The following is a 25,270-nucleotide window of genomic DNA, read 5'->3' on the forward strand; positions in this document are numbered from 1 at the left end:
GTAATTAATCACCTGGGAAATGACAATTCCACTGATTTTTACATGTACTTGAAGTGTGCTTTTTATAACGCCCTGAAATATAAAGACCACAAGAAAAACTACGGCAATATGCTTAAAATTGTATTCGAGCGACTGGGCATTGGTTGACAAGCCAACGAGATAAACAAAAATCGTTTATTTAAGCGAAACGACGCTTAAACAAAAACAATTGGGGAGAAGTACAATTTTACAGTTTCATATTACAATCACTTATCCTCTGCTGGCAAAGAAGGCTATTTTGTTTATTGCACAGAAGAAGCCGAAGCCGAAAGCCAGTATCGCAGGGTTAAAGATAAATTGTTTTCTTATACATTCATTTTATGACTGAGAAGGAAGTCTCATTTTCTTCCATGGAAGGGAACATACTTTTTTATTATTATTATTGATCTCAAGAAGGAAAGGAGGCTATGGAATTAGTGCCTTAACATAAAATTCCTTCTTCACATTCCATGAAGATTTTTCTTTTACAATAAAAAAATAACGAACAAACAAAAATAATAATAATAACAATAAAAAAACTAAACAGAAATTAAAAAAAATAATATACAGGTTCAGGGTCCACTACTTCCTACAACTTTATTAATATTACAAAGAAGTATGCTAGGTTGCCGAGAAGCAGTGGATGAGGAAAAAAAAAAAAAAAAAAAAAAAGCACTAAAGCTATAACCTTCAATCTCTATTGCCTCGGCATGACATAAATTTTTTGTTTCAAATGAAGCATCTTTTGGTTCAGGATTTCGAAGGCAAAACAGCATATATCTACGTATACACAAGATGTAAAATTTCTTATTGAAAACTATGATAAAGACACGCCTCAGCAACAGGACTGGGTGGAGACATCGCGGCCAGGCCTCGAGATTTTGACCCCTGCCCGCTTTGCCTCCGCCTGCCTCATGCTGCCAAGTTCCTTACACAAAAAAAAAAAAAAAAAAAAAAAAAAAAAAAAAAAAAAAATGGATAAGGCGTCGGAAAAAAAAAGAGTGCTAGTTGTGCAAGGTTCGCAGAACAAAAAAAAAAAATTAGCTCAGTGGTAGAGTACTGGTCTAATAAACCAGGGGTCGTAAGTTCCATCCTAAAAAAAAAAAAAAAAAAAAAAAGGTGTATCCACCGTCCGCCGGCCACACACACATCACGTTAGCCCCTGTTAGCCAACTGGGCCGAGAGAATGGTCGACCCCAGAAGCGGCGAAAGAGTTATGCATGATGTCGTTCTGTATTCAGAACCTTCACTCTCAGTTGCTTCAAGTAATAAATTTCTAGAACAGAGATCTGCGGTAAACTTACATTTTGCGTATAGTCCACTACAAGGTCTAATGTGTTTATATTTTCGTTACTCTTTTTAGTCGTTTCATTAAGGCAGATGTGAATTGTTTAGCTCGCCTCATGTGCACTATTAGTTCTCCAGTCGAGACTCGTTTTGCAGCATCATGTAAATGAGAACTACGCATGAGCATATTTTTCTCCTCGCATAAACATCAGGTGTCAATCTGTGGTTTTCCGAACTTTAGGTTAATATTTTCTTTGAAGCATGTATTAAAAAACCTATACTTAGTATTTGCACCAGGATATTTCACTTTATATAAGTCGTACATTTTCTTGACCGTCAATTCAGATGACAAAAACGTAAAGTTTGTATCAGATGCATAGTGCATATTTTACTCACGAAAATGAGCTTATATGCTCATGTATCAACGGTTCGTTAGGGCCAATTTTTCTTGATCAAGGAACTCTGCCACGTTTCTCTGGTGACGACTTTAGCTACAGGAGTAACTGTCACCGGCGTTTAATTCGCTTCTCGGTCACATGATACAGCCCGAAAAACAGTCTCCCGACAAACTTCTATATTGGTTTCACTGACAATCACATGGAATTTATATGAGTGCATTCTCAAAGGAGCGTCATCATTCCTTGACCGTTGTGATTAACATTACTCACCTCTATCATCCGTTGCAAATGAAAATCTTGCTCATATTTAGATTGCAAATCAGCATATAAAGAGTTGTATATCAAGGCACTTTCTGTGCCAGTAAATTTGGTAAAACGGTTTTTCTTGCATCTAAAACCAAGCAAAAAAAGGTTAGGCCTAGTTAATCGATAAGATTGAAGGAAGCATAACTTATGAGTTTTCCCCGTACTAATGATAAGTTTTTTCTTCTTCTTGGAGATAAAACTCCATATAGCTAAAATCATTTACCGTTAGAGATGACTATCCTATTCATTGCGGTAAACCATCTATCTATATCTTTAATATGTATGCTAGTAAGTTTCCGAGAACTGCAACAGTACGCTTTACAATAATTACTTGAATGAGATTTAAAAAAAAAAAAAAAAAAAAAAATGGATAAGGCGTCGGACTTCGGATCTGAAGATTACAGGTTCGAATGCTGTCACGCTCATGTCTTCTCAGTTCTGAAAAAGAAACATACCGTTTTAATGTAGCATTTGAGCAGTACGAAACCGTCTGAATGTTGCTGTTGACCATTTTCTGCTTGGAGATGCTCTTGAGCTTGAAACACACACTACAAGACCGGTGTTAACTAGCGAAATGGTCGGCAGAGTGCCGTCACCGCGAGTTTCCACTGGCACTTGCACATCTAAAACAACGTCGGAAAGTAACTCGTTCGCCTTTTGAGTCACATCAAGTATGAGTGTTAATTTTGACGCCACTAGCTCTGCAGGTTGTCATGCAATTCCTTACATCTCAGAAATGATTATGAAATAAAAGTGAAGTACGTGACGAGTGTGACGTTAGGAAAACATTAGGCAGCATGGAGAGATTCTGTATGGGACCACCCAACCCAAACGAGTACTGTGTGACGTGCTGCGCGGCAAGTATTCACCGAAGCAGCCCGGCTAGCTCAGTCGGTAGAGCATGAGACTCTTAATCTCAGGGTCGTGGGTTCGAGCCCCACGCTGGGCGAAACGGTATTTTGTTCCGCTGCAAATGTAAATTACCGTTTTTCTGATTAACGTGATGTAATGGAAATAGCAACTTCAAACTTTGCCTACGTCTCTGTCAGTCGCAAGGAAACTGTGTTTGAAGGTGAAGGTGATTTTGTAGACATGTGTGAAAGACATGTTCTGAAATGCAAGTGTTGTTGTTTGGAGAGGACATCGGTTACGTGTCAGATGTGTAGGCAAGCAGTAATGGGTCACCATAGCTGCAAATATTAGTCGGTAATATGAAGTGTTGTCAGCTGAAGTCTGATGATCCAGACGACCGTAAGGACGAAGTACGCAAAAGTACCGCTAGGCCGCGCCTCTTTAGCTCAGTGGTAGAGCACTGGACTAGGAAACCAAGGGTCGTGAGTTCCATCTTCAAAGGAACAAGTCGAATTTTGGGAATCAGTTGCGCGTCGTGGCCGTATAGCAAACAGTATCTGTGATGACGAACAATTAGCGACATGCCTTTTATTAAGAATTACTCTCAGACGTGATTAAGGCGAATGGCGCAGATAAAGCCTTTGCCAAAGCGGTTCATTATAAGGTGGGACGAGGCAGTCTGAATTACATTTTATAGATGTATTTCTCACATATGTCAGAGCCTCTCGCGGTCGTCGTCGTCGTCGTCGTCGTCGTCGCTGCCGCCGCTTCTGCAGGAGTAGCAAATGGCAATCGTGGCAAATGCGGCGAGGCACGCCCTGCCTTCGATTCCGTATGCACAAAGTGTGTGGTCTTGTTTCCCAGTCTATATTTGTTCGGTCACGTAAGAGGTTGAATGTAACGAATTGGTGGGAAAGGGCAAGGGCAGCGGGTGTGTAGAACGAAAACACAAATTATCAGGGGTGTGAGCGTTTCGAGATAAGTCATATACAAGTTGCACTTGTTCGTCAGTGACTGTGTGGCCTAATGGATAAGGCGTCGGACTTCGGATCTGAAGATTACAGGTTCGAATGCTGTCACGCTCGTGTTTTATCAGTTCTGACAAAGAAACATACCGTTTTAATGTAGCATTTGAGCAGTACGAAACCGTCTGAATGTTGCTGTTGACCATTTTCTGCTGGGAGATGCTCTTGAGCTTGAAACACACACTACAAGACCGGTGTTAACTAGCGAAATGGTCGGCAGAGTGCCGTCACCGCGAGTTTCCACTGGCACTTGCACATCTAAAACAACGTCGGAAAGTAACTCGTTCGCCTTTTGAGTCACATCAAGTATGAGTGTTAATTTTGACGCCACTAGCTCTGCAGGTTGTCATGCAATTCCTTACCTCTCAGAAATGATTATGAAATAAAAGTGAAGTACGTGACGAGTGTGACGTTATGAAAACATTAGGCAGCATGGAGAGATTCTGTATGGGACCACCCAACCCAAACGAGTACTGTGTGACGTGCTGCGCGGCAAGTATTCACCGAAGCAGCCCGGCTAGCTCAGTCGGTAGAGCATGAGACTCTTAATCTCAGGGTCGTGGGTTCGAGCCCCACGCTGGGCGAAACGGTATTTTGTTCCGCTGCAAATGTAAATTACCGTTTTTCTGATTAACGTGATGTAATGGAAATAGCAACTTCAAACTTTGCCTACGTCTCTGTCAGTCGCAAGGAAACTGTGTTTGAAGGTGAAGGTGATTTTGTAGACATGTGTGAAAGACATGTTCTGAAATGCAAGTGTTGTTGTTTGGAGAGGACATCGGTTACGTGTCAGATGTGTAGCCAAGCAGTAATGGGTCACCATAGCTGCAAATATTAGTCGGTAATATGAAGTGTTGTCAGCTGAAGTCTGATGATCCAGACGACCGTAAGGACGAAGTACGCAAAAGTACCGCTAGGCCGCGCCTCTTTAGCTCAGTGGTAGAGCACTGGACTAGTAAACCAAGGGTCGTGAGTTCCATCTTCAAAGGAACAAGTCGAATTTTGGGAATCAGTTGCGCGTCGTGGCCGTATAGCAAACAGTATCTGTGATGACGAACAATTAGCGACATGCCTTTTATTAAGAATTACTCTCAGACGTGATTAAGGCGAATGGCGCAGATAAAGCCTTTGCCAAAGCAGTTCATTATAAGGTGGGACGAGGCAGTCTGAATTACATTTTATAGATGTATTTCTCACATATGTCAGAGCCTCTCGCGGTCGTCGTCGTCGTCGTCGTCGTCGCTGCCGCCGCTTCTGCAGGAGTAGCAAATGGCAATCGTGGCAAATGCGGCGAGCCACGCCCTGCCTTCGATTCCGTATGTACAAAGTGTGTGGTCTTGTTTCCCAGTCTATATTTGGTCGGTCACGCAAGAGGTTGAATGTAACGAATGGGTGGGAAAGAGCAAGGGCAGCGGCTGTGTAGAACGAAAACACAAATTATCAGGGGTGTGAGCGTTTCGAGATGAGTCATATACAAGTTGCACTTGTTCGTCAGTGACTGTGTGGCCTAATGGATAAGGCGTCGGACTTCGGATCTGAAGATTACAGGTTCGAATGCTGTCACGCTCGTGTTTTATCAGTTCTGAAAAAGAAACATACCGTTTTAATGTAGTATTTGAGCAGTACGAAACCGTCTGAATGTTGCTGTTGACCATTTTCTGCTTGGAGATGCTCTTGAGCTTGAAACACACACTACAAGACCGGTGTTAACTAGCGAAATGGTCGGCAGAGTGCCGTCACCGCGAGTTTCCACTGGCACTTGCACATCTAAAACAACGTCGGAAAGTAACTCGTTCGCCTTTTGAGTCACATCAAGTATGAGTGTTAATTTTGACGCCACTAGCTCTGCAGGTTGTCATGCAATTCCTTACCTCTCAGAAATGATTATGAAATAAAAGTGAAGTACGTGACGAGTGTGACGTTAGGAAAACATTAGGCAGCATGGAGAGATTCTGTATGGGACCACCCAACCCAAACGAGTACTGTGTGACGTGCTGCCCGGCAAGTATTCACCGAAGCAGCCCGGCTAGCTCAGTCGGTAGAGCATGAGACTCTTAATCTCAGGGTCGTGGGTTCGAGCCCCACGCTGGGCGAAACGGAATTTTTTTCCGCTGCAAATGTAAATTACCGTTTTTCTGATTAACGTGATGTAATGGAAATAGCAACTTTAAACTTTGCCTAAGTCTCTGTCAGTCGCAAGGAAACTGTATTTGAAGGTGAAGGTGATTTTGTAGACATGTGTGAAAGACATGTTCTGAAATGCAAGTGTTGTTGTCTGGAGAGGACATCGGTTACGTGTCAGATGTGTAGGCAAGCAGTAATGGGTCGCCATAGCTGCAAATATTAGTCGGTAATATGAAGTGTTGTCAGCTGAAGTCTGATGATCCAGACGACCGTAAGGACGAAGTACGCAAAAGTACCGCTAGGCCGCGCCTCTTTAGCTCAGTGGTAGAGCACTGGACTAGTTAACCATGGCTCGTGAGGTCCATCCTCAAAGGAAGAAGTCGAATTTTGGAAATCAGTTGCGCGTCGTGGCCGTATAGCAAACAGTATTTGTGATGACGAACAATTAGCGACATGCCTTTTATTAAGAATTACTCTCAGATGTGATTAAGGCGAATGGCGCAGATAAAGCCTTTGCCAAAGCGGTACAGCATAAGGTGGGACGAGGCAGTCTGAATTACATTTTATAGATGTATTTCTCACATATGTCAGAGCCTCTCGCGGTCGTCGTCGTCGTCGCCGCCGCCGCTTCTGCAGAAGTAGCAAATGGCCATCGTGGCAAATGCGGCGAGGCACGCCCTGCCTTCGATTCCGTATGCACAAAGTGTGTGGTCTTGTTTCCCAGTCTATATTTGTTCGGTCACGTAAGAGGTTGAATGTAACGAATTGGTGGGAAAGGGCAAGGGCAGCGGGTGTGTAGAACGAAAACACAAATTATCAGGGGTGTGAGCGTTTCGAGATAAGTCATATACAAGTTGCACTTGTTCGTCAGTGACTGTGTGGCCTAATGGATAAGGCGTCGGACTTCGGATCTGAAGATTACAGGTTCGAATGCTGTCACGCTCGTGTCTTATCAGTTCTGAAAAAGAAACATACCGTTTTAATGTAGCATTTGAGCAGTACGAAACCGTCTGAATGTTGCTGTTGACCATTTTCTGCTTGGAGATGCTCTTGAGCTTGAAACACACACTACAAGACCGGTGTTAACTAGCGAAATGGTCGGCAGAGTGCCGTCACCGCGAGTTTCCACTGGCACTTGCACATCTAAAACAACGTCGGAAAGTAACTCGTTCGCCTTTTGAGTCACATCAAGTATGAGTGTTAATTTTGACGCCACTAGCTCTGCAGGTTGTCATGCAATTCCTTACCTCTCAGAAATGATTATGAAATAAAAGTGAAGTACGTGACGAGTGTGACGTTATGAAAACATTAGGCAGCATGGAGAGATTCTGTATGGGACCACCCAACCCAAACGAGTACTGTGTGACGTGCTGCGCGGCAAGTATTCACCGAAGCAGCCCGGCTAGCTCAGTCGGTAGAGCATGAGACTCTTAATCTCAGGGTCGTGGGTTCGAGCCCCACGCTGGGCGAAACGGTATTTTGTTCCGCTGCAAATGTAAATTACCGTTTTTCTGATTAACGTGATGTAATGGAAATAGCAACTTCAAACTTTGCCTACGTCTCTGTCAGTCGCAAGGAAACTGTGTTTGAAGGTGAAGGTGATTTTGTAGACATGTGTGAAAGACATGTTCTGAAATGCAAGTGTTGTTGTTTGGAGAGGACATCGGTTACGTGTCAGATGTGTAGGCAAGCAGTAATGGGTCACCATAGCTGCAAATATTAGTCGGTAATATGAAGTGTTGTCAGCTGAAGTCTGATGACCCAGACGACCGTAAGGACGAAGTACGCAAAAGTACCGCTAGGCCGCGCCTCTTTAGCTCAGTGGTAGAGCACTGGACTAGTAAACCAAGGGTCGTGAGTTCCATCTTCAAAGGAACAAGTCGAATTTTGGGAATCAGTTGCGCGTCGTGGCCGTTTAGCAAACAGTATCTGTGATGACGAACAATTAGCGACATGCCTTTTATTAAGAATTACTCTCAGATGTGATTAAGGCGAATGGCGCAGATAAAGCCTTTGCCAAAGCGGTACAGCATAAGGTGGGACGAGGCAGTCTGAATTACATTTTATAGATGTATTTCTCACATATGTCAGAGCCTCTCGCGGTCGTCGTCGTCGTCGTCGTCGCCGCCGCCGCTTCTGCAGAAGTAGCAAATGGCCATCGTGGCAAATGCGGCGAGGCACGCCCTGCCTTCGATTCCGTATGCACAAAGTGTGTGGTCTTGTTTCCCAGTCTATATTTGGTCGGTCACGTAAGAGGTTGAATGTAACGAATGGGTGGGAAAGAGCAAGGGCAGCGGCTGTGTAGAACGAAAACACAAATTATCAGGGGTGTGAGCGTTTCGAGATGAGTCATATACAAGTTGCACTTGTTCGTCAGTGACTGTGTGGCCTAATGGATAAGGCGTCGGACTTCGGATCTGAAGATTACAGGTTCGAATGCTGTCACGCTCGTGTTTTATCAGTTCTGAAAAAGAAACATACCGTTTTAATGTAGTATTTGAGCAGTACGAAACCGTCTGAATGTTGCTGTTGACCATTTTCTGCTTGGAGATGCTCTTGAGCTTGAAACACACACTACAAGACCGGTGTTAACTAGCGAAATGGTCGGCAGAGTGCCGTCACCGCGAGTTTCCACTGGCACTTGCACATCTAAAACAACGTCGGAAAGTAACTCGTTCGCCTTTTGAGTCACATCAAGTATGAGTGTTAATTTTGACGCCACTAGCTCTGCAGGTTGTCATGCAATTCCTTACCTCTCAGAAATGATTATGAAATAAAAGTGAAGTACGTGACGAGTGTGACGTTATGAAAACATTAGGCAGCATGGAGAGATTCTGTATGGGACCACCCAACCCAAACGAGTACTGTGTGACGTGCTGCGCGGCAAGTATTCACCGAAGCAGCCCGGCTAGCTCAGTCGGTAGAGCATGAGACTCTTAATCTCAGGGTCGTGGGTTCGAGCCCCACGCTGGGCGAAACGGTATTTTGTTCCGCTGCAAATGTAAATTACCGTTATTCTGATTAACGTGATGTAATGGAAATAGCAACTTCAAACTTTGCCTACGTCTCTGTCAGTCGCAAGGAAACTGTGTTTGAAGGTGAAGGTGATTTTGTAGACATGTGTGAAAGACATGTTCTGAAATGCAAGTGTTGTTGTTTGGAGAGGACATCGGTTACGTGTCAGATGTGTAGGCAAGCAGTAATGGGTCACCATAGCTGCAAATATTAGTCGGTAATATGAAGTGTTGTCAGCTGAAGTCTGATGATCCAGACGACCGTAAGGACGAAGTACGCAAAAGTACCGCTAGGCCGCGCCTCTTTAGCTCAGTGGTAGAGCAGTGGACTAGTAAACCAAGGGTCGTGAGTTCCATCTTCAAAGGAACAAGTCGAATTTTGGGAATCAGTTGCGCGTCGTGGCCGTTTAGCAAACAGTATCTGTGATGACGAACAATTAGCGACATGCCTTTTATTAAGAATTACTCTCAGATGTGATTAAGGCGAATGGCGCAGATAAAGCCTTTGCCAAAGCGGTACAGCATAAGGTGGGACAAGGCAGTCTGAATTACATTTTATAGATGTATTTCTCACATATGTCAGAGCCACTCGCGGTCGTCGTCGTCGTCGTCGCCGCCGCCGCTTCTGCAGAAGTAGCAAATGGCCATCGTGGCAAATGCGGCGAGGCACGCCCTGCCTTCGATTCCGTATGCACAAAGTGTGTGGTCTTGTTTCCCAGTCTATATTTGGTCGGTCACGTAAGAGGTTGAATGTAACGAATGGGTGGGAAAGAGCAAGGGCAGCGGCTGTGTAGAACGAAAACACAAATTATCAGGGGTGTGAGCGTTTCGAGATGAGTCATATACAAGTTGCACTTGTTCGTCAGTGACTGTGTGGCCTAATGGATAAGGCGTCGGACTTCGGATCTGAAGATTACAGGTTCGAATGCTGTCACGCTCGTGTTTTATCAGTTCTGAAAAAGAAACATACCGTTTTAATGTAGTATTTGAGCAGTACGAAACCGTCTGAATGTTGCTGTTGACCATTTTCTGCTTGGAGATGCTCTTGAGCTTGAAACACACACTACAAGACCGGTGTTAACTAGCGAAATGGTCGGCAGAGTGCCGTCACCGCGAGTTTCCACTGGCACTTGCACATCTAAAACAACGTCGGAAAGTAACTCGTTCGCCTTTTGAGTCACATCAAGTATGAGTGTTAATTTTGACGCCACTAGCTCTGCAGGTTGTCATGCAATTCCTTACCTCTCAGAAATGATTATGAAATAAAAGTGAAATACGTGACGAGTGTGACGTTAGGAAAACATTAGGCAGCATGGAGAGATTCTGTATGGGACCACCCAACCCAAACGAGTACTGTGTGACGTGCTGCCCGGCAAGTATTCACTGAAGCAGCCCGGCTAGCTCAGTCGGTAGAGCATGAGACTCTTAATCTCAGGGTCGTGGGTTCGAGCCCCACGCTGGGCGAAACGGAATTTTTTTCCGCTGCAAATGTAAATTACCGTTTTTCTGATTAACGTGATGTAATGGAAATAGCAACTTTAAACTTTGCCTAAGTCTCTGTCAGTCGCAAGGAAACTGTATTTGAAGGTGAAGGTGATTTTGTAGACATGTGTGAAAGACATGTTCTGAAATGCAAGTGTTGTTGTCTGGAGAGGACATCGGTTACGTGTCAGATGTGTAGCCAAGCAGTAATGGGTCGCCATAGCTGCAAATATTAGTCGGTAATATGAAGTGTTGTCAGCTGAAGTCTGATGATCCAGACGACCGTAAGGACGAAGTACGCAAAAGTACCGCTTGGCCGCGCCTCTTTAGTTCAGTGGTAGAGCACTGGACTAGTAAACCAAGGGTCGTGAGTTCCATCCTCAAAGGAAGAAGTCGAATTTTGGAAATCATTCGCGCGTCTTGGCCGTATAGCAAACAGTATCTGTGATGACGAACAATTAGCGACATGCCTTTTATTAAGAATTACTCTCAGATGTGAATAAGGCGAATGGCGCAGATAAAGCCTTTGCCAAAGCGGTACAGCATAAGGTGGGACGAGGCAGTCTGAATTACATTTTATAGATGTATTTCTCACATATGTCAGAGCCTCTCGCGGTCGTCGTCGTCGTCGTCGTCGTCGTCGTCGTCGCCGCCGCCGCTTCTGCAGAAGTAGCAAATGGCCATCGTGGCAAATGCGGCGAGGCACGCCCTGCCTTCGATTCCGTATGCACAAAGTGTGTGGTCTTGTTTCCAAGGCTATATTTGGTCGGTCACGTAAGAGGTTGAATGTAACGAATGGGTGGGAAAGAGCAAGGGCAGCGGCTGCGTAGAACGAAAACACAAATTATCAGGGGTGTGAGCGTTTCGAGATGAGTCATATACAAGTTGCACTTGTTTGTCAGTGACTGTGTGGCCTAATGGATAAGGCGTCGGACTTCGGATCTGAAGATTACAGGTTCGAATGCTGTCACGCTCGTGTTTTATCAGTTCTGAAAGAGAAACATACCGTTTTAATGTAGCATTTGAGCAGTACGAAACCGTCTGAATGTTGCTGTTGACCATTTTCTGCTTGGAGATGCTCTTGAGCTTGAAACACACACTACAAGACCGGTGTTAACTAGCGAAATGGTCGGCAGAGTGCCGTCACTGCGAGTTTCCACTGGCACTTGCACATCTAAAACAACGTCGGAAAGTAACTCGTTCGCCTTTTGAGTCACATCAAGTATGAGTGTTAATTTTGACGCCACTAGCTCTGCAGGTTGTCATGCAATTCCTTACCTCTCAGAAATGATTATGAAATAAAAGTGAAATACGTGACGAGTGTGACGTTAGGAAAACTTTAGGCAGCATGGAGAGATTCTGTATGGGACCACCCAACCCAAACGAGTACTGTGTGACGTGCTGCCCGGCAAGTATTCACCGAAGCAGCCCGGCTAGCTCAGTCGGTAGAGCATGAGACTCTTAATCTCAGGGTCGTGGGTTCGAGCCCCACGCTGGGCGAAACGGAATTTTGTTCCGCTGCAAATGTAAATTACCGTTTTTCTGATTAACGTGATGTAATGGAAATAGCAACTTTAAACTTTGCCTACGTCTCTGTCAGTCGCAAGGAATCTGTATTTGAAGGTGAAGGTGATTTTGTAGACATGTGTGAAAGACATGTTCTGAAATGCAAGTGTTGTTGTTTGGAGAGGACATCGGTTACGTGTCAGATGTGTAGCCAAGCAGTAATGGGTCGCCATAGCTGCAAATATTAGTCGGTAATATGAAGTGTTGTCAGCTTAAGTCTGATGATCCAGACGACCGTAAGGACGAAGTACGCAAAGGTACAACTAGGCCGCGCCTCTTTAGCTCTGTGGTAGAGCACTGGACTAGTAAACTAAGGGTCGTGAGTTCCATCCTCAAAGGAAGAAGTCGAATTTTGGAAATCAGTTGCGCGTCGTGGCCGTATAGCAAACAGTATCTGTGATGACGAACAATTACCGACATGCCTTTTATTAAGAATTACTCTCAGATGTGATTAAGGCGAATGGCGCAGATAAAGCCTTTGCCAAAGCGGTTCAGCATAAGGTGGGACGAGGCAGTCTGAATTATATTTTATAGATGTATTTCTCACATATGTCAGAGCCTCTCGCGGTCGTCGTCGTCGTCGTCGTCGTCGTCGTTGTCGTCGCCGCCGCCGCTTCTGCAGAAGTAGCAAATGGCCATCGTGGCAAATGCGGCGAGGCACGCCCTGCCTTCGATTCCGTATGCACAAAGTGTGTGGTCTTGTTTCCCAGTCTATATTTGGTCGGTCACGTAAGAGGTTGAATGTAACGAATGGGTGGGAAAGAGCAAGGGCAGCGGCTGCGTAGAACGAAAACACAAATTATCAGGGGTGTTAGCGTTTCGAGATGAGTCATATACAAGTTGCACTTGTTTGTCAGTGACTGTGTGGCCTAATGGATAAGGCGTCGGACTTCGGATCTGAAGATTACAGGTTCGAATGCTGTCACGCTCGTGTTTTATCAGTTCTGAAAGAGAAACTTACCGTTTTAATGTAGCATTTGAGCAGTACGAAACCGTCTGAATGTTGCTGTTGACCATTTTCTGCTTGGAGATGCTCTTGAGCTTGAAACACACACTACAAGACCGGTGTTAACTAGCGAAATGGTCGGCAGAGTGCCGTCACTGCGAGTTTCCACTGGCACTTGCACATCTAAAACAACGTCGGAAAGTAACTCGTTCGCCTTTTGAGTCACATCAAGTATGAGTGTTAATTTTGACGCCACTAGCTCTGCAGGTTGTCATGCAATTCCTTACCTCTCAGAAATGATTATGAAATAAAAGTGAAATACGTGACGAGTGTGACGTTAGGAAAACATTAGGCAGCATGGAGAGATTCTGTATGGGACCACCCAACCCAAACGAGTACTGTGTGACGTGCTGCCCGGCAAGTATTCACCGAAGCAGCCCGGCTAGCTCAGTCGGTAGAGCATGAGACTCTTAATCTCAGGGTCGTGGGTTCGAGCCCCACGCTGGGCGAAACGGAATTTTGTTCCGCTGCAAATGTAAATTACCGTTTTTCTGATTAACGTGATGTAATGGAAATAGCAACTTTAAACTTTGCCTACGTCTCTGTCAGTCGAAAGGAAACTGTATTTGAAGGTGAAGGTGATTTTGTAGACATGTGTGAAAGACATGTTCTGAAATGCAAGTGTTGTTGTTTGGAGAGGACATCGGTTACGTGTCAGATGTGTAGCCAAGCAGTAATGGGTCGCCATAGCTGCAAATATTAGTCGGTAATATGAAGTGTTGTCAGCTGACGTCTGATGATCCAGACGACCGTAAGGACGAAGTACGCAAAGATACCGCTAGGCCGCGCCTCTTTAGCTCAGTGGTAGAGCACTGGACTAGTAAACCAAGGGTCGTGAGTTCCATCCTCAAAGGAAGGAGTCGAATTTTGGAAACCAGTTGCTTTCGTGGCCGTATAGTAAACAGTATCTGTGATGACGAACAATTAGCGACATGCCTTTTATTAAGAATTACTCTCAGACGTGATTAAGGCGAATGGCGCAGATAAAGCCTTTGCCAAAGCGGTTCAGCATAAGGTGGGACGAGGCAGTCTGAATTACATTTTATAGATGTATTTCTCACATATGTCAGAGCCTCTCGCGGTCGTTGTCGTCGTCGTCGTCGCCGCCGCCGCCGCTTCTGCAGAAGTAGCAAATGGCCATCGTGGCAAATGCGGCGAGGCACGCCCTGCCTTCGATTCCGTATGCACAAAGTGTGTGGTCTTGTTTCCCAGTCTATATTTGTTCGGTCACGTAAGAGGTTGAATGTAACGAATGGGTGGGAAAGAGCAAGGGCAGCGGCTGTGTAGAACGAAAACACAAATTATCAGGGGTGTGAGCGTTTCGAGATGAGTCATATACAAGTTGCACTTGGTCGTCAGTGACTGTGTGGCCTAATGGATAAGGCGTCGGACTTCGGATTTGAAGATTACAGGTTCGAATGCTGTCACGCTCGTGTTTTATCAGTTCTGAAAAAGAAACATACCGTTTTAATGTAGCATTTGAGCAGTACGAGACCGTCTGAATGTTGCTGTTGACCATTTTCTGCTTGGAGATGCTCTTGGGCTTGAAACACACACTACAAGACCGGTGTTAACTAGCGAAATGGTCGGCAGAGTGCCGTCACCGCGAGTTTCCACTGGCACTTGCACATCTAAAACAACGTCGGAAAGTAACTCGTTCGCCTTTTGAGTCACATTAAGTATGAGTGTTAATTTCGACGCCACTAGCTCTGCAAGTTGTCATGCAATTCCTTACCTCTCAGAAATGATTATGAAATAAAAGTGAAGTACGTGACGAGTGTGACGTTAGGAAAACATTAGGCAGCATGGAGAGATTCTGTATGGGACCACCCAACCCAAACGAGTACTGTGTGACGTGCTGCCCGGCAAGTATTCACCGAAGCAGCTTATCTAGCTCAGTCGGTAGAGCATGAGACTCTTAATCTCAGGGTCGTGGGTTCGAGCCCCACGCTGGGCGAAACGGAATTCTGTTCCGCTGCAGATGTAAATTACCGTTTTTCTGATTAACGTGATGTAATGGAAATAGCAACTTTAAACTTTGCCTACGTCTCTGTCAGTCGCAAGGAAACTGTATTTGAAGGTGAAGGTGATTTTGTAGACATGTGTGAAAGACATGTTCTGAAATGCAAGTGTTGTTGTTTGGAGAGGACATCGGTTATGTGTCAGATGTGTAGCCAAGCAGTAATGGGTCGCCATAGCTGCAAATATTAGTCGGTAATATGAAGTGTTGTCAGCTGAAGTCTGATGATCCAGACGACCGTAAGGACGAAGTACGCAAAGGTACAACTAGGCCGCGCCTCTTTAGCTCTGTGGTAGAGCACTGGACTAGTAAACTAAGGGTCGTGAGTTCCATCCTCAAAGGAAGAAGTCGAATTTTGGAAATCAGTTGCGCGTCGTGGCCGTATAGCAAACAGTATCTGTGATGACGAACAATTAGCGACATGCCTTTTATTAAGAATTACTCTCAGATGTGATTAAGGCGAATGGCGCAGATAAAGCCTTTGCCAAAGCGGTTCAGCATAAGGTGGGACGAGGCAGTCTGAATTATATTTTATAGATGTATTTCTCACATATGTCAGAGCCTCTCGCGGTCGTCGTCGTCGTCGTCGTCGTCGTCGTCGTCGCCGCCGACGCCGCCGCCGCTTCTGCAGAAGTAGCAAATGGCCATCGTGGCAAATGCGGCGAGGCACGCCCTGCCTTCGATTCCGTATGCACGAAGTGTGTGGTCCTGTTTCCCAGTCTATATTTGGTCGGTCACGTATGAGGTTGAATGTAACGAATGGGTGGGAAAGAGCAAGGGCAGCGGCTGTTTAGAACGAAAACACAAATTATCAGGGGCGTGAGCGTTTCGAGATGAGTCATATACAAGTTGCACTTGGTCGTCAGTGACTGTGTGGCCTAATAGATAAGGCGTCGGACTTCGGATCTGAAGATTACAGGTTCCAATGCTGTCACGCTCGCGTTTTATCAGTTCTGAAAAAGAAACATACCGTTTTAATGTAGCATTTGAGCAGTACGAAACCGTCTGAATGTTGCTGTTGACCATTTTCTGCTTGGAGATGCTCTTGAGCTTGAAACACACACTACAAGACCGGTGTTAACTAGCGAAATTGTCGGCAGAGTGCCGTCACCGCGAGTTTCCACTGGCACTTGCACATCTAAAACAACGTCGGAAAGTAACTCGTTCGCCTTTTGAGTCATATCAAGTATGAGTGTTAATTTTGACGCCACTAGCTCTGCAGGTTGTCATGCAATTCCTTACCTCTCAGAAATGATTATGAAATAAAAGTGAAGTACGTGACGAGTGTGACGTTAGGAAAACATTAGGCAGCATGGAGAGATTCTGTATGGGACCACCCAACCCAAACGAGTACTGTGTGACGTGCTGCCCGGCAAGTATTCACCGAAGCAGCCCGGCTAGCTCAGTCGGTAGAGCATAAGACTCTTAATCTCAGGGTCGTGGGTTCGAGCCCCACGCTGGGCGAAACGGAATTTTGTTCCGCTGCAGATGTAAATTACCGTTATTCTGATTAACGTGATGTAATGGAAATAGCAACTTTAAACTTTGCCTACGTCTCTGTCAGTCGCAAGGAAACTGTATTTGAAGGTGAAGGTGATTTTGTAGACATGTGTGAAAGACATGTTCTGAAATGCAAGTGTTGTTGTTTGGAGAGGACATCGGTTACGTGTCAGATGTGTAGCCAAGCAGTAATGGGTCGCAATAGCTGCAAATATTAGTCGGTAATATGAAGTGTTGTCAGCTGAAGTCTGATGATCCAGACGACCGTAAGGACGAAGTACGCAAAGGTACCGCTAGGCCGCGCCTCTTTAGCTCAGTGGTAGAGCAGTGGACTAGTAAACCAAGGGTCGTGAGTTCCATCCTCAAAGGTAGAAGTCGAATTTTGGAAATCAGTTGCGCGTCGTGGCCGTATAGAAAACAGTATCTGTGATGACGAACAATTAGCGACATGCCTTTTATTAAGAATTACTCTCAGATGTGATTAAGGCGAATGGCGCAGATAAAGCCTTTGCCAAAGCGGTTCAGCATAAGGTGGGACGAGGCAGTCTGAATTATATTTTATAGATGTATTTCTCACATATGTCAGAGCCTCTCGCGGTCGTCGTCGTCGTCGTCGTCGTCGTCGTCGTCGTCGTCGTCGTCGCCGCCGCCGCTTCTGCAGAAGTAGCAAATGGCCATCGTGGCAAATGCGGCGAGGCACGCCCTGCCTTCGATTCTGTATGCACGAAGTGTGTGGTCTTGTTTCCCAGTCTATATTTGGTCGGTCACGTAAAAGGTTGAATGTAACGAATGGGTGGGAAAGAGCAAGGGCAGCGGCTGTGTAGAACGAAAACACAAATTATCAGGGGTGTGAGCGTTTCGAGATGAGTCATATACAAGTTGCACTTGGTCGTCAGTGACTGTGTGGCCTAATAGATAAGGCGTCGGACTTCGGATCTGAAGATTACAGGTTCGAATGCTGTCACGCTCGTGTTTTATCAGTTCTGAAAAAGAAACATACCGTTTTAATGTAGCATTTGAGCAGTACGAAACCGTCTGAATGTTGCTGTTGACCATTTTCTGCTTGGAGATGCTCTTGTGCTTGAAACACACACTACAAGACCGGTGTTAACTAGCGAAATGTTCGGCAGAGTGCCGTCACCGGGAGTTTCCACTGGCACTTGCACATCTAAAACAACGTCGGAAAGTAACTCGTTCGCCTTTTGAGTCACATCAAGTATGAGTGTTAATTTTGACGCCACTAGCTCTGCAGGTTGTCATGCAATTCCTTACCTCTCAGAAATGATTATGAAATAAAAGTGAAGTACGTGACGAGTGTGACGTTAGGAAAACATTAGGCAGCATGGAGAGATTCTGTATCGGACCACCCAACCCAAACGAGTACTGTGTGACGTGCTGCCCGGCAAATGTTTACCGAAGCAGCCCGGCTAGCTCAGTCGGTAGAGCATGAGACTCTTAATCTCAGGGTCTTGGGTTCGAGCCCCACGCTAGGCGAAACGGAATTTTGTTCCACTGCAGATGTAAATTACCGTTTTTCTGATTAACGTGATGTAATGGAAATAGCAACTTTAAACTTTGCCTACGTCTCTGTCAGTCGCAAGGAAACTGTATTTGAAGGTGAAGGTGATTTTGTAGACATGTGTGAAAGACATGTTCTGAAATGCAAGTGTTGTTGTTTGGAGAGGACATCGGTTACGTGTCAGATGTGTAGCCAAGCAGTAATGGGTCGCCATAGCTGCAAATATTAGTCGGTAATATGAAGTGTTGTCAGCTGACGTCTGATGATCCAGACGACCGTAAGGACGAAGTACGCAAAGGTACCGCTAGGCCGCGCCTCTTTAGCTCAGTGGTAGAGCAGTGGACTAGTAAACCAAGGGTCGTGAGTTCCATCCTCAAAGGAAGAAGTCGAATTTTGGAAACCAGTTGCTTTCGTGGTCGTATAGTAAACAGTATCTGTGATGACGAACAATTAGCGACATGCCTTTCATTAAGAATTACTCTCAGATGTGATTAAGGCGAATGGCGCAGATAAAGCCTTTTCCAAAGCGGTTCAGCATAAGGTGGGTCGAGGCAGTCTGAATTTCATTTTATAGATGTATTTCTCACATATGTCAGAGCCTCTCGCGGTCGTCGTCGTCGTCGTCGTCGTCGTCGTCGTCGTCGTCGTCGTCGCCGCCGCCGCTTCTGCAGAAGTAGCAAATGGCCATCGTGGCAAATGCGGCGAGGCACGCCCTGCCTTCGATTCCGTATGCACGAAGTGTGTGGTCTTGTTTTCCAGTCTATATTTGGTCGGTCACGTAAGAGGTTGAATGTAACGAATGGGTGGGAAAGAGCAAGGGCAGCGGCTGTGTAGAACGAAAACACAAATTATCAGGGGTGTGAGCGTTTCGAGATGAGTCATATACATGTTGCACTTGGTCGTCAGTGACTGTGTGGCCTAATAGATAAGGCGTCGGACTTCGGATCTGAAGATTACAGGTTCGAATGCTGTCACGCTCGTGTTTTATCAGTTCTGAAAAAGAAACATACCGTTTTAATGTAGCATTTGAGCAGTACGAAACCGTCTGAATGTTGCTGTTGACCATTTTCTGCTTGGAGATGCTCTTGAGCTTGAAACACACACTACAAGACCGGTGTTAACTAGCGAAATGGTCGGCAGAGTGCCGTCACCGCGAGTTTCCACTGGCACTTGCACATCTAAAACAACGTCGGAAAGTAACTCGTGCGCCTTTTGAGTCACATCAAGTATGAGTGGTAATTTTGACGCCACTAGCTCTGCAGGTTGTCATGCAATTCCTTACCTCTCAGAAATGATTATGAAATAAAAGTGAAGTACGTGACGAGTGTGACGTTAGGAAAACATTAGGCAACATGGAGAGATTCTTTATGGGACCACCCAACCCAAACGAGTACTATGTGACGTGCTGCCCGGCAAGTATTCACCGAAGCAGCCCGGCGAGCTCAGTCGGTAGAGCATGAGACTCTTAATCTCAGGGTCGTGGGTTCGAGCCCCACGCTGGGCGAAACGGAATTTTGTACCGCTGCAGATGTAAATTACCGTTATTCTGATTAACGTGATGTAATGGAAATAGCAACTTTAAACTTTGCCTACGTCTCTGTCAGTCGCAAGGAAACTGTATTTGAAGGTGAAGGTGATTTTGTAGACATGTGTGAAAGACATGTTCTGAAATGCAAGTGTTGTTGTTTTGAGAGGACATCGGTTACGTGTCAGATGTGTAGCCAAGCAGTAATGGGTCGCCATAGCTGCAAATATTAGTCGGTAATATGAAGTGTTGTCAGCTGAAGTCTGATGATCCAGACGACCGTAAGGACGAAGTACGCAAAGGTACCGCTAGGCCGCGCCTCTTTAGCTCAGTGGTAGAGCACTGGACTAGTAAACCAAGGGTCGTGAGTTCCATCCTCAAAGGAAGAAGTCGAATTTTGGGAATCAGTTGCGCGTCGTGGCCGTTTAGCAAACAGTAACTGTGATGACGAACAATTAGCGACATGCCTTTTATTAAGAATTACTCTCAGATGTGATTAAGGCGAATGGCGCAGATAAAGCCTTTGCCAAAGCGGTTCAGCATAAGGTGGGACGAGGCAGTCTGAATTACATTTTATAGATGTATTTCTCACATATGTCAGACCCTCTCGCGGTCGTCGTCGTCGTCGTCGCCGCCGCCGCCGCCGCTTCTGCAGAAGTAGCAAATGGCCATCGTGGCAAATGCGGCGAGGCACGACGTGCCTTCGATTCCGTATGCACGAAGTGTGTGGTCTTGTTTTCCAGTCTATATTTGGTCGGTCAGGTAAGAGGTTGAATGTAACGAATGGGTGGGAAAGAGCAAGGGCAGCGGCTGTGTAGAACGAAAACACAAATTATCAGGTGTGTGAGCGTTTCGAGATGAGTCATATACAAGTTGCACTTGGTCGTCGGTGACTGTGTGGCCTAATAGATAAGGCGTCGGACTTCGGATCTGAAGATTACAGGTTCGAATGCTGTCACACTCGTGTTTTATCAGTTCTGAAAAAGAAACATACCGTTTTAATGTAGCATTTGAGCAGTACGAAACCGTCTGAATGTTGCTGTTGACCATTTTCTGCTTGGAGATGCTCTTGAGCTTGAAACACACACTAAAAGACCGGTGTTATCTAGCGAAATGGTCGGCAGAGTGCCGTCACCGCGAGTTTCCACTGGCACTTGCACATCTAAAACAACGTCGGAAAGTAACTCGTTCGCCTTTTGTGTCACATCAAGTATGAGTGTTAATTTTGACGCCACTAGCTCTGCAGGTTGTCATGCAATTCCTTACCTCTCAGAAATGATTATGAAATAAAAGTGAAGTACGTGACGAGTGTGACGTTAGGAAAACATTAGGCAACATGGAGAGATTCTGTATGGGACCACCCAACCCAAACGAGTACTGTGTGACGTGCTGCCCGGCAAGTATTCACCGAAGCAGCCCGGCTAGCTCAGTCGGTAGAGCATGAGACTCTTAATCTCAGGGTCGTGGGTTCGAGCCAGACGCTGGGCGAAACGGAATTTTGTTCCGCTGCAGATGTAAATTACCGTTTTTCTGATTAACGTGATGTAATGGAAATAGCAACTTTAAACTTTGCCTACGTCTCTGTCAGTTGCAAGGAAACTGTATTTGAAGGTGAAGGTGATTTTGTAGACATGTGTGAAAGACATGTTCTGAAATGCAAGTGTTGTTGTTTGGAGAGGACATCGGTTACGTGTCAGATGTGTAGCCAAGCAGTAATGGGTCGCCATAGCTGCAAATATTAGTCGGTAATATGAAGTGTTGTCAGCTGAAGTCTGATGATCCAGACGACCGTAAGGACGAAGTACGCAGAGGTACCGCTAGGCCGCGCCTCTTTAGCTCAGTGGTAGAGCACTGGACTAGTAAACCAAGGGTCGTGAGTTCCATCCTCAAAGGAAGAAGTCGAATTTTGGAAATCAGTTGCGCGTCGTGGCCGTATAGTAAACAGTATCTGTGATGACGAACAATTAGCGACATGCCTTTTATTAAGAATTACTCTCAGATGTGATTAAGGCGAATGGCGCAGATAAAGCCTTTGCCAAAGCGGTTCAGCATAAGGTGGGACGAGGCAGTGTGAATTACATTTTATAGATGTATTACTCACATATGTCAGAGCCTCTCGCGGTCGTCGTCGTCGTCGTCGTCATCGTCGTCGCCTTCGCCGCCGACGCCGCCGCTTCTGCAAAAGTAGCAAATGGCCATCGTGGCAAATGCGGCGAGGCACGCCCTGCCTTCGATTCCGTATGCATGAAGTGTGTGGTCTTGTTTCCCAGTCTATATTTGGTCGGTCACATAAGAGGTTGAATGTAACGAATGGGTGGGAAAGAGCAAGGGCAGCGGCTGTGTAGAACGAAAACACAAATTATCAGGGGTGTTAGCGTTTCGAGATGAGTCATATACATGTTGCACTTGGTCGTCAGTGACTGTTTGGCCTAATAGATAAGGCGTCGGACTTCGGATCTGAAGATTACAGGTTCGAATGCTGTCACGCTCGTGTTTTATCAGTTCTGAAAAAGAAACATACCGTTTTAATGTAGCATTTGAGCAGTACGAAACCGTCTGAATGTTGCTGTTGACCATTTTCTGCTTGGAGATGCTCTTGAGCTTGAAACACACACTACAAGACCGGTGTTAACTAGCGAAATGGTCGGCAGAGTGCCGTCACCGCGAGTTTCCACTGGCACTTGCACATCTAAAACAACGTCGGAAAGTAACTCGTGCGCCTTTTGAGTCACATCAAGTATGAGTGTTAATTTTGACGCCACTAGCTCTGCAGGTTGTCATGCAATTCCTTACCTCTCAGAAATGATTATGAAATAAAAGTGAAGTACGTGACGAGTGTGACGTTAGGAAAACATTAGGCAACATGGAGAGATTCTTTATGGGACCACCCAACCCAAACGAGTACTATGTGACGTGCTGCCCGGCAAGTATTCACCGAAGCAGCCCGGCTAGCTCAGTCGGTAGAGCATAAGACTCTTAATCTCAGGGTCGTGGGTTCGAGCCAGACGCTGGGCGAAACGGAATTTTGTTCCGCTGCAGATGTAAATTACCGTTTTTCTGATTAACGTGATGTAATGGAAATAGCAACTTTAAACTTTGCCTACGTCTCTGTCAGTCGCAAGGAAACTGTATTTGAAGGTGAAGGTGATTTTGTAGACATGTGTGAAAGACATGTTCTGAAATGCAAGTGTTGTTGTTTGGAGAGGACATCGGTTACGTGTCAGATGTGTAGCCAAGCAGTAATGGGTCGCCATAGCTGCAAATATTAGTCGGTAATATGAAGTGTTGTCAGCTGAAGTCTGATGATCCAGACGACCGTAAGGACGAAGTACGCAGAGGTACCGCTAGGCCGCGCCTCTTTAGCTCAGTGGTAGAGCACTGGACTAGTAAACCAAGGGTCGTGAGTTCCATCCTCAAAGGAAGAAGTCGAATTTTGGAAATCTAAAACAACGTCGGAAAGTAACTCGTTCGCCTTTTGAGTCACACTCTGATAGTCCACAGATTACAGAATGCCCCCAGATGTGTATCGGAACCTACTACTGTTCTTCCAGGGAACGATCAAAGCCTAAAGTGTTGGAGACATTACTCCCATGGAGGAAAGTGCGCATGGTGACTTTTGTATTCAATTCCGACGCAATTTCTGTGTTTCATCAACACTTAGATAGTCCGCAGATTCCAGAATGCCACCTGAAGTGCATCGGAAAGTACTACTGGTCTTCCTGGGAACAATGAAAGCGTACACTGCTTGAGACATTACTCCCATTGAGGAAAGTTCGCATGGTGACTGTTGTATTCAATCCCGATGCAATATCTGTGTTTCATCGACACTTTCAAGGTCCACAGATTACAGAATGCCTCCAGATGTGCATCGGAAACTACTACTGGTCTTCCAGGGAACGATCAAAGAGTAGACTGTTTGAGACATTACTCCCATGGAGGAAAGTGTGCATGGTGACTGTTGTATTTAATAACGATGAAATTTCTGTGTATTATCAACACTTTGAACGTCCACAGATTACAGAATGCCTCCAGATAAGCATCGGAAACGACTAGTGGTCTTCCAGGGAACGATCAAAGCGTAGACTGTTTGAAACATTACTCCCATGGAGGAAAGTATGCATGGTGACTGTTGTATTCAATGCTGATGCAATTTCTGCGTTTCATCAACACCCTGATAGTCCACAGATTACAGAATGCCTCCAGATGTGCATCGGAAACTACTACTGTTCTTCCAGGGAATGATCAAAGCGTAGACTGTTTGAGACATTACTCATATGAAGGAAAGTGCGCATGATGAGTGTTGTATTCAATCCCGATGCAATTTCTGTGTTTAATCAACACTCTGATGGTCCACAGATTACTGAAAGCCCCCAAATGTGCATCGGAAACTACTACTGGTCTTCCAGGGAACGATCAAAGCGTAGACTGTTTGAGACATTACTCCCATAGAGGAAAGTGCGCATGGTGACTTTTGTATTCAATCCCGATGCAATTTCTGACTTTCATCAACGCTCTGGTCGTCCACTGATAACAGAATGCCTCAAGATGTGCATCGGAAACTACTATTGGTCTTCCAGGGAACGATCAAAGCGTAGACTGTTTGAGACATTACTTCCATGGAGGAAAATGCGTATGGTGACTTTTGTATTCAATCCCGATGCAATTTCTGTGTTTCATCTACACTTTGAAAGTCCACAGATTACAGAATGCTTTCAGATGTACATCGGAAATTACTACTGGTCTTCCAGGGAACGAACAAGGCGTAGACTGTTTGAGACATTACTCCCATTGACGAAAGTGCGCATGGTGACTGTTGTATTCAATCCCGATGCAATTTCTGTGTATAATCAACACTCTGATGGTCCACAGATTACAGAATGCCTCCAGATGTGCATCGGAAACTACTACTGGTCTTCCAGGGAACGATCAAAGCGTAGACTGTTTGAGACATTACACCCAAGGAGGAAATTGCCCATGGAGACTGTTGTATTCAATCCCGATGCAATTTCTGTGTTTCAAGAACACTCAGATAGTCCACAGATTAAAGAATGCCTCCAGATGTGCATCCAAACTACAACTGGTCTTCCAGGGAACGATCAAAGCGTAGACTGTTTGAGACATAACTCGCATGTAGGAAAGTGCGCATGGTGACTTTTGTATTCAATCCCGATGCAATTTCTGACTTTCATCAACACTCTGGTAGTCCACTGATAACAGAATGCCTCCTGATGTGCGCCGGAAACTACTACTGGTCTTGCAGGGAACGATCAAAGCGTAGACTGTTTGAGACATTACTCCCATGGGGGAAAGTGCGCATGGTGACTGTTGTATTTAATCGCGATGCAATTTCTGTATTTCATCAACACATTGAAGGTCCACAGATAACAGACTGGCTCCAGCTATGCATCGGAAACTTCTACTTGTCTTCCTGGGAACGATCAAAGCGTAGACTCTTTGAGACATTACTCCCACGGAGGAAAGTGCGCATGGTGACTGTTGTATCCAATCCCGACGCAATTTTGTGTTTCATCAACACTTTGAAGGTCCACAGTTTACAGATTGCCTCCAGATGTGCATCGGAAACTACTACTGGTCTTCCAGGGAACGACCAAAGCGTAAACTGTTTGA

At 45.4% G+C, this 25,270-nt stretch overlaps 14 non-coding genes across 14 annotated transcripts; all 14 read left to right on the plus strand.

Moving 5' to 3' along the window:
- Positions 1–2,885: 2,885 nt before the first annotated feature.
- Positions 2,886–2,958, plus strand: Trnak-cuu (transfer RNA lysine (anticodon CUU)). Its single transcript has one exon. It is a non-coding gene; the product is annotated as a tRNA-Lys (tRNA).
- A 1,439-nt stretch (positions 2,959–4,397) lies between these two features.
- On the plus strand, positions 4,398–4,470 carry Trnak-cuu (transfer RNA lysine (anticodon CUU)). The gene has a single exon. It is a non-coding gene; the product is annotated as a tRNA-Lys (tRNA).
- Positions 4,471–5,906: 1,436 nt separating this feature from the next.
- Positions 5,907–5,979, plus strand: Trnak-cuu (transfer RNA lysine (anticodon CUU)). The gene has a single exon. It is a non-coding gene; the product is annotated as a tRNA-Lys (tRNA).
- A 1,427-nt stretch (positions 5,980–7,406) lies between these two features.
- On the plus strand, positions 7,407–7,479 carry Trnak-cuu (transfer RNA lysine (anticodon CUU)). Its single transcript has one exon. It is a non-coding gene; the product is annotated as a tRNA-Lys (tRNA).
- A 1,433-nt stretch (positions 7,480–8,912) lies between these two features.
- Positions 8,913–8,985, plus strand: Trnak-cuu (transfer RNA lysine (anticodon CUU)). The gene has a single exon. It is a non-coding gene; the product is annotated as a tRNA-Lys (tRNA).
- Positions 8,986–10,415: 1,430 nt separating this feature from the next.
- Trnak-cuu (transfer RNA lysine (anticodon CUU)) lies at positions 10,416–10,488 on the plus strand. The gene has a single exon. It is a non-coding gene; the product is annotated as a tRNA-Lys (tRNA).
- Positions 10,489–11,933: 1,445 nt separating this feature from the next.
- Positions 11,934–12,006, plus strand: Trnak-cuu (transfer RNA lysine (anticodon CUU)). Its single transcript has one exon. It is a non-coding gene; the product is annotated as a tRNA-Lys (tRNA).
- A 1,448-nt stretch (positions 12,007–13,454) lies between these two features.
- On the plus strand, positions 13,455–13,527 carry Trnak-cuu (transfer RNA lysine (anticodon CUU)). The gene has a single exon. It is a non-coding gene; the product is annotated as a tRNA-Lys (tRNA).
- A 1,435-nt stretch (positions 13,528–14,962) lies between these two features.
- Trnak-cuu (transfer RNA lysine (anticodon CUU)) lies at positions 14,963–15,035 on the plus strand. The gene has a single exon. It is a non-coding gene; the product is annotated as a tRNA-Lys (tRNA).
- A 1,454-nt stretch (positions 15,036–16,489) lies between these two features.
- On the plus strand, positions 16,490–16,562 carry Trnak-cuu (transfer RNA lysine (anticodon CUU)). The gene has a single exon. It is a non-coding gene; the product is annotated as a tRNA-Lys (tRNA).
- A 1,457-nt stretch (positions 16,563–18,019) lies between these two features.
- Trnak-cuu (transfer RNA lysine (anticodon CUU)) lies at positions 18,020–18,092 on the plus strand. The gene has a single exon. It is a non-coding gene; the product is annotated as a tRNA-Lys (tRNA).
- A 1,456-nt stretch (positions 18,093–19,548) lies between these two features.
- On the plus strand, positions 19,549–19,621 carry Trnak-cuu (transfer RNA lysine (anticodon CUU)). Its single transcript has one exon. It is a non-coding gene; the product is annotated as a tRNA-Lys (tRNA).
- Positions 19,622–21,057: 1,436 nt separating this feature from the next.
- Positions 21,058–21,130, plus strand: Trnak-cuu (transfer RNA lysine (anticodon CUU)). Its single transcript has one exon. It is a non-coding gene; the product is annotated as a tRNA-Lys (tRNA).
- A 1,454-nt stretch (positions 21,131–22,584) lies between these two features.
- Positions 22,585–22,657, plus strand: Trnak-cuu (transfer RNA lysine (anticodon CUU)). The gene has a single exon. It is a non-coding gene; the product is annotated as a tRNA-Lys (tRNA).
- Positions 22,658–25,270: the final 2,613 nt, after the last annotated feature.

This window comes from Schistocerca gregaria, chromosome 8 (genome assembly GCF_023897955.1).
Source record: "Schistocerca gregaria isolate iqSchGreg1 chromosome 8, iqSchGreg1.2, whole genome shotgun sequence".
Classification (NCBI taxonomy): domain Eukaryota; kingdom Metazoa; phylum Arthropoda; class Insecta; order Orthoptera; family Acrididae; genus Schistocerca; species Schistocerca gregaria.